Below are 7,371 nucleotides of genomic sequence, written 5' to 3' on the forward strand. Positions count from 1 at the left end.
AAAGCAACACACCACTCCCGGGAGGGCTCGAACCTCCAACCTTTCAGTTAACAGCCGATCGCGCTAGCCAATTGCGCCACGGAGACAGTCGTGCTCCAATCTCACCACCGTCAGAACATATCTTCAAAGCTATCAGCCCAAAGAAAAAAAGCGCCGCACCGCCACAGGGTTGGCTCGAATCTCCAACCTTTCGGTTAACCGCCGATTGCTCTGGCCAATTGCGCCACGGAGACAGTCCTGCTCCACTCTCACAACCATCAGAATATATCTTCAAAGCTATCAGCCTAAAGAAAAAAAAGCAACACACCACTCCCGGGAAGGCTCGAACCTCAAACCTTTCAGTTAACAGCCGATCGCGCTAGCCAATTGCGCCACGGAGACAGTCGTGCTTCAATCTCACCACCGTCAGAACATGTCTCCAAAGCTATTAGCGCAAAGAAAAAAGCAACACACCACTCCCGGGAGGGCTCGAACCACCAACATTTCGATTAACAGCCGATCGCGCTAGCAAATTGCGCCACGGAGACAGTCGTGCTCCACTCTCACCACCGTCAGAACATTTCTCCAAAGCTATCAGCGCAAAGAAAAAAAAGCGCCCCACCACCACCGGGTGGGCTCGAACCTCCAACCTTTCGGTGAACAGCCGATCGCGCTAGCCAATGCGCCACGGAGACAGTCGTGCTCCACTTTCAACACCATCAGAACATATCTTCAAAGCTATCCGCGAAAAGAAAAAAAAGCGACACACCGTCCCCGGGTGGGCTCAAACCTCTAACCTTTTGGTTAACAGCCAATCGCGCTGGACAATTGCGCCACAAAGACAGTCTTGCTCCACTCTCGCCACCATCAAAACATATCTTCAAAGCTATCAGCCCAAAAAAAAAGAGCGCCGCACTATTCCCGGGTGGGCTCGAACCTCCAACTTTTCGGTTAACAGCCGATCGCGCTAGCCAATTGCGCCACGGAGACAGTCATGCTCCACGCTCACCACCATCAGAACATATCTTCCAAGCTATCAGCGCAAAGAAAAAAGCAACACACCACTCCCGGGAGGGCTCAAAACTCCAATTTTTCGGTTACCAGCCGAACGTGCTAGCCAATTGCGCCACGGAGACAGTCGTGCTCCAATCTCACCACCATCAGAACAATTCTTCAGAGCTATCAGCCCAAAGAAAAAAAAGCGCTGCACCACCACCGGGTGGGCTCGAACTTCCAACCTTTCGGTAAACAGCCGATCGCGCTAGCCAATTGCGCCACGGAGAAAGTCGTGCTCCACTCTCACCACCATCAGAACATTTCTCCAAAGCTATCAGCGCAAAGAAAAAAAAAACGCCGCACCACGACCTGGTGGGCTCGAACCTCCAACATTTCGGTTAACAGCCAACCGTGCTGGCCAATTGCGCCACGGAGACAGTCCAGCTTCACTCTCGCCACCATCAGAACATATCTTCAAAGCTATCAGCCTGAAGAAAAAAAAGCGCCGCACCACTACCGGGTCGGCTGGAAACTCCAAGCTTTCGGTTAACAGCCGATCGCGCTAGCCAATTGCGCCACGGAGACAGTCCTGCTCCACTCTCACCACCATCAGAAGATATCTTCAAAGCTATCAGCCGAAAGAAAAAAAGCGCCGCCCCACCACCGGGTGGGCTCGAAACTCCAACTTTCGGTTATCAGCCGACCGCGCTAGCCAATTGCGCCACGGAGACAGTCATGCTCCACACTCACCACCACCAGAACATACCTTCCAAGCTATCAGCGCAAACAAAAAAGCAACACACCACTCCCGGGAGGGCTCGAACCTCCAACCTTTCGGTTATCAGCCGATCGCGATCGCCAATCGCGCCACGGAGACAGTCCTGCTCCACTCTCACCACCATCAGAACATATCTTCAAAGCTATAAGCCTAAAGAAAAAAAAGTGCCGCACCACTACCGGGTGGGCTCGAAACTCCAAACTTTCGGTTAACAGCCGATCACGCTAGCCAATTGCGCCACGGAGACAGTCCTGCTCCACTCTCACCACCATCAGAACATATCTTTAAAGCTATCAGCCCAAAGAAAAAAAGCGCCGCACCACCACCGGGTGGGCTCGGACCTCCAACTTTTCAGTTAACAGCCGATCGCGCTAGCCAATTGCGCCACGGAGACAGTCGTGCTCCACGCTCACCGCCGTCAGAACATTTCTTCAGAGCTATCAGCCCAAAGATAAAAAAAGCGCCGCACCACCACCGGGGGGGGGCTCGAACCTCCAACTTTTCGGTTAACTGCCGAACGCGCTAGCCAATTCCGCCACGGAGACAGTCGTGCTCCACTCTCACCACCGTCACAACATTTCTTCAGAGCTATCAGCCCAAAGAAAAAGAAGCGCCGCACCACCACCGGGTGGGCGAGAACCTCCAACCTTTCGGTCAACAGCAGATCGCGCTAGCCAATTGCGCCACGGAGACAGTCGTGCTCCAGTATTACCACCATCAGAAATATTTTCAAAGCTATCAGCGCAAAGAAAAACGCGACACACCACTCCCGGGAGGGCTCGAAACTCAAATTTTTCGGTTAACAGCTGAATGTGCTAGCCAATTGCGCCAAGGAGACAGTCCTGCTCCAATCTCACCACCGCGAGAATATTTCTTTAAAGCTATCAGCCCAAAGAAAAAAAAGCGCCCCACCACCAACGGGTGGGCTCGAACCTCCAACCTTTCGGTGAACAGCCGATCGCGCTAGACAATTGCGCCACGGAGACAGTCGTGCTTCACTCTCACCACCGTCAGAACATTTCTTCAGAGCTATCAGCCCAAAGAAAAAAAAGCGCCGCACCACCACCGAGTGGGCTCGAACCTCCAACTTTTCGGTTAACAGCCGATCGCGCTAGCCAATTGCGCCACGGAGACAGTCTTGCTTCACGCTCACCACCATCAGAACATTTCTTCAGAGCCATCAGCCCAAAGAAAATAAAGAGCCGCACCACCACCGGGTGGGGTCGAACCTCCAACCTTTAGGTTAACAGCGGATAGCGCTAGCCAATGGGGCCACGGAGACAGTCGTGCTCCACTCTCATCACCATCAGAACATATCTTCAAAGCTATCAGCCCAAAGAAAAAAAGCGCCGCACCACCACCGGGTGAGCTAGAACCTCAAACTTTTCGGTTAACAGCCGATCGCGCTAGCCAATTGCGCCACGGAGACAGTCCTGCTCCCCTCTCACCACCATCAGAAGATATCTTCAAAGCAATCAGCCGATAGAAAAAAAAGCCCGAACCACCACCGGGTGGGCTCGAACCTCTAACCTTTCGGTTAATGGCCGAACGTGCTAGCCAATTGCGCCACGGAGATTGTCGTGCTAATCTCACCACCGTTAGAACCTTTCTCCAAAGCTATCAGCGCAAAGAAAAAAAAGTGCCCCACCACCACCGGGTGGGCTCGAAACTCCAATTGTTCGGTTGACAGCCGAACGTGCTAGGCAATTGCGCCACGGAGACAGTCCTGCTCCACCCTCACTACCATCAGAACATATCCTCAAAGCTATCAGCCTAAAGAGAAAAAAGCAACACACCACTCCCGGGAGGGCTCGAACCTCCAACCTTTCAGTTAACAGCCGATCGCGCTAGCCAATTGCGCCACTGAGACAGTCGTGCTCCAATCTCACCACCGTCAGAACATATCTTCAAAGCTATCAGCCCAAAGAAAAAAAGCGCCGCACCGCCACAGGGTTGGCTCGAACCGCCAACCTTTCGGTTAACCACCGATCGCTCTGGCCAATTGCGCCACGGAGACAGTCCTGCTCCACTCTCACAACCATCAGAACATATCTTCAAAGCTATCAGCCTAAAGAGAAAAAAGCAACACACCACTCCCGGGAGGGCTCGAACCTCCAACCTTTCAGTTAACAGCCGATCGCGCTAGCCAATTGCGCCACTGAGACAGTCGTGCTCCAATCTCACCACCGTCAGAACATATCTTCAAAGCTATCAGCCCAAAGAAAAAAAGCGCCGCACCGCCACAGGGTTGGCTCGAACAGCCAACCTTTCGGTTAACCACCGATCGCTCTGGCCAATTGCGCCACGGAGACAGTCCTGCTCCACTCTCAACACCATCAGAACATATCTTCAAAGCTATCCGCGAAAAGAAAAAAAAGCGACACACCGTCCGCGGGTGGGCTCAAACCTCTAACCTTTCGGTTAACAGCCAATCGCGCTAGCCAATTGCGCCACAAAGACAGTCCTGCTCCACTCTCGCCACCATCAAAACATATCTTCAAAGCTATCAGCCCAAAAAAAAAAAAAGAGCGCCGCACCATTCCCGGGTGGGCTCGAACCTCTAACTTTTCGGTTAACAGCCGATCGCGCTAGCCAATTGCGCCACGGAGACAGTCGTGCTCCACTTTCACCACCATCAGAACATATCTTCAAAGCTATCAGCGCAAAGAAAAAAAAAGCGACACACCGTCCACGGGTGGGCTCGAAACTCCAACCTTTCAGTTAGCAGCCGATCGCGCTGGCCAATTGCGCCACGGAGAAAGTCCTGCTCAACTCTCAGCACCATCAGAACATATCTTCAAAGCTATCAGCTCAAAGAAAAAAAAGCGCCGCACCACTACCGGGTGGGCTCGAAACTCCAAGCTTTCGGTTAACAGCCGACCGCGCTAGCCAACTGCGCCACGGAGACAGTCATGCTCCACACTCACCACCATCAGAACATATCTTCCAAGCTATCAGCGCAAAGAAAAAAGCAACACACCACTCCCGGGAGGGCTCGAAACTCCAGTTTTTCGGTTACCAGCCGAACGTGCTAGCCAATTGCGCCACGGAGACAGTCGTGCTCCAATCTCACCACCATCAGAACAATTCTTCAGAGCTATCAGCCCAAAGAAAAAAAAGCGCTGCACCACCACCGGGTGGGCTCGAATTTCCAACCTTTCGGTAAACAGCCGATCGCGCTAGCCAATTGCGCCACGGAGACAGTCGTGCTCCACTCTCACCACCATCAGAACATTTCTCCAAAGCTATCAGCGCAAAGAAAAAAAAACGCCGCACCACGACCTGGTGGGCTCGAACCTCCAACATTTCGGTTAACAGCCAACCGCGCTGGCCAATTGCGCCACGGAGACAGTCCTGCTTCACTCTCGCCACCATCAGAACATATCTTCAAAGCTATCAGCCTAAAGAAAAAAAAAGCGCCGCACCACTACCGGGTCGGCTGGAAACTCCAAGCTTTCGGTTAACAGCCGATCGCGCTAGCCAATTGCGCCACGGAGACAGTCCTGCTCCACTCTCACCACCATCAGAAGATATCTTCAAAGCTATCAGCCGAAAGAAAAAAAAGCGCCGTACCACCACCGGGTGGGCTCGAAACTCCAACTTTCGGTTATCAGCCGATCGCGATCGCCAATCGCGCCACGGAGACAGTCCTGCTCCACTCTCACCACCATCAGAACATATTTTCAAAGCAATAAGCCTAAAGAAAAAAAAGCGCCGCACCACTACCGGGTGGGCTCGAAACTCCAAGCTTTCGGTTAACAGCCGATCACGCTAGCCAATTGCGCCACGGAGACAGTCCTGCTCCACTCACACCACCATCAGAACATATCTTCAAAGCTATCAGCCCAAAGAAAAAAAATCGCCGCACCGCCACCGGGTGGGCTCGAACCTCCAAGCTTTCGGTTACCAGCCGACCGCGCTAGCCAATTGCGCCACGGAGACAGTCATGCTCCACACTCACCACCACCAGAACATACCTTCCAAGCTATCAGCCTAAAGAAAAAAAAGCAACACCCCACTCCCGGGAGGGCTCGAACCTCCAACCTTTCAGTTAACAGCCGATCGCGCTAGCCAATTGCGCCACGGAGACAGTCGTGCTCCAATCTCACCACCGTCAGAACATGTCTCCAAAGCTATTAGCGCAAAGAAAAAAGCAATACACCACTCCCGGGAGGGCTCGAACCACCAACATTTCGGTTAACAGCCGATCGCGCTAGCAAATTGCGCCACGGAGACAGTCGTGCTCCACTCTCACCACCGTCAGAACATTTCTCCAAAGCTATCAGCGCAAAGAAAAAAAACGCCCCACCACCACCGGGTGGGCTCGAACGTCCAACCTTTCGGTTAACGGCCGAACGTGCTAGCCAATTGCGCCACGGAGATTGTCGTGCTAATCTCACCACCGTCAGAACCTTTCTCCAAAGCTATCAGCGCAAAGAAAAAAAAGCGCCCCACCACCACCGGGTGGGCTCGAAACTCCAATTTTTCGGTTGACAGCCGAACGTGCTAGCCTATTGCGCCACGGAGATAGTCGTGCTCCAATCTCACCACCGTGAGCACATTTTCCCAAAGCTATCGACATAAAGAAAAAAAAGCGCCCCACCACCCCCGGGTGGGCTTGAACCTCCAACGTTTCGGTTAACAGCCAACCGCGCTGGCCAATTGCGCCACGGAGACAGTCCTGCTCCACTCTCGCCACCATCAGAACATATCTTCAAAGCTATCAGCCTAAAGAAAAAAAAAGCGCCGCACCACCACCGGGTGGGCTCGAACCTCCAACCTTTCGGTTAAAAGCCGATCGCGCTAGCCAATTGCGCTACGGAGACAGTCGTGCTCCAATCTCACCACTGTCAGAACTTATCTTCAAAGCTATCTGCCCAATGAAATAAAGCGCCGCACCGCCACCGGGTGGGCTCGAACCTCCAACCTTTCGGTTAACAGCCGATTGCTCTAGCCAATTGCGCCACGGAGACAGTCCTGCTCCACTCTCACCACCATCAGAACATATCTTCAAAGCTATCAGCCTAAAGAAAAAAAAGCAACACACCACTCCCGGGAGGGCTCGAACCTCCAACCTTTCAGTTAACAGCCGATCGCGCTAGCCATTTTCGCCATGGAGACAGTCGTGCTCCAAACTCACCACCGTCAGAACATGTCTCCAAAGCTATCAGCGCAAAGAAAAAAGCAACACACCACTCCGGGGAGGGCTCGAACCACCAACCTTTCGGTTAACAGCCGATCGCGCTAGCAAATTGTGCCACGGAGACAGTCGTGCTCCACTCTTACCACCGTCAGAACATTTCTTCAGAGCTATCAGCCAAAAGAAAAAGAAGCACCCCACCACCACCGAGTGGGCTCGAACCTCCAAACTTTCGGTCAACAGCAGATCGCGTTAGCCAATTGCGCGACGGAGACAGTCGTGCTCCACTTTCACCACCATCAAAACATATCTTCAAAGCTATCAGCCCAAAGCAAAATGAGCGCCGCACTATCCCCGGATGGGCTCGAACCTCCAACCTTTCGATTAACAGCCGATCGCGCTAGCCAATTGCGCCACGGAGACAGTCGCGCTTCACTCTCACCACCATCAGAACACATCTTCAAAGCTATCAGCGCAA

This window comes from Rhipicephalus microplus, unplaced genomic scaffold (assembly GCF_043290135.1).
Source record: "Rhipicephalus microplus isolate Deutch F79 unplaced genomic scaffold, USDA_Rmic scaffold_26, whole genome shotgun sequence".
Taxonomy (NCBI): domain Eukaryota; kingdom Metazoa; phylum Arthropoda; class Arachnida; order Ixodida; family Ixodidae; genus Rhipicephalus; species Rhipicephalus microplus.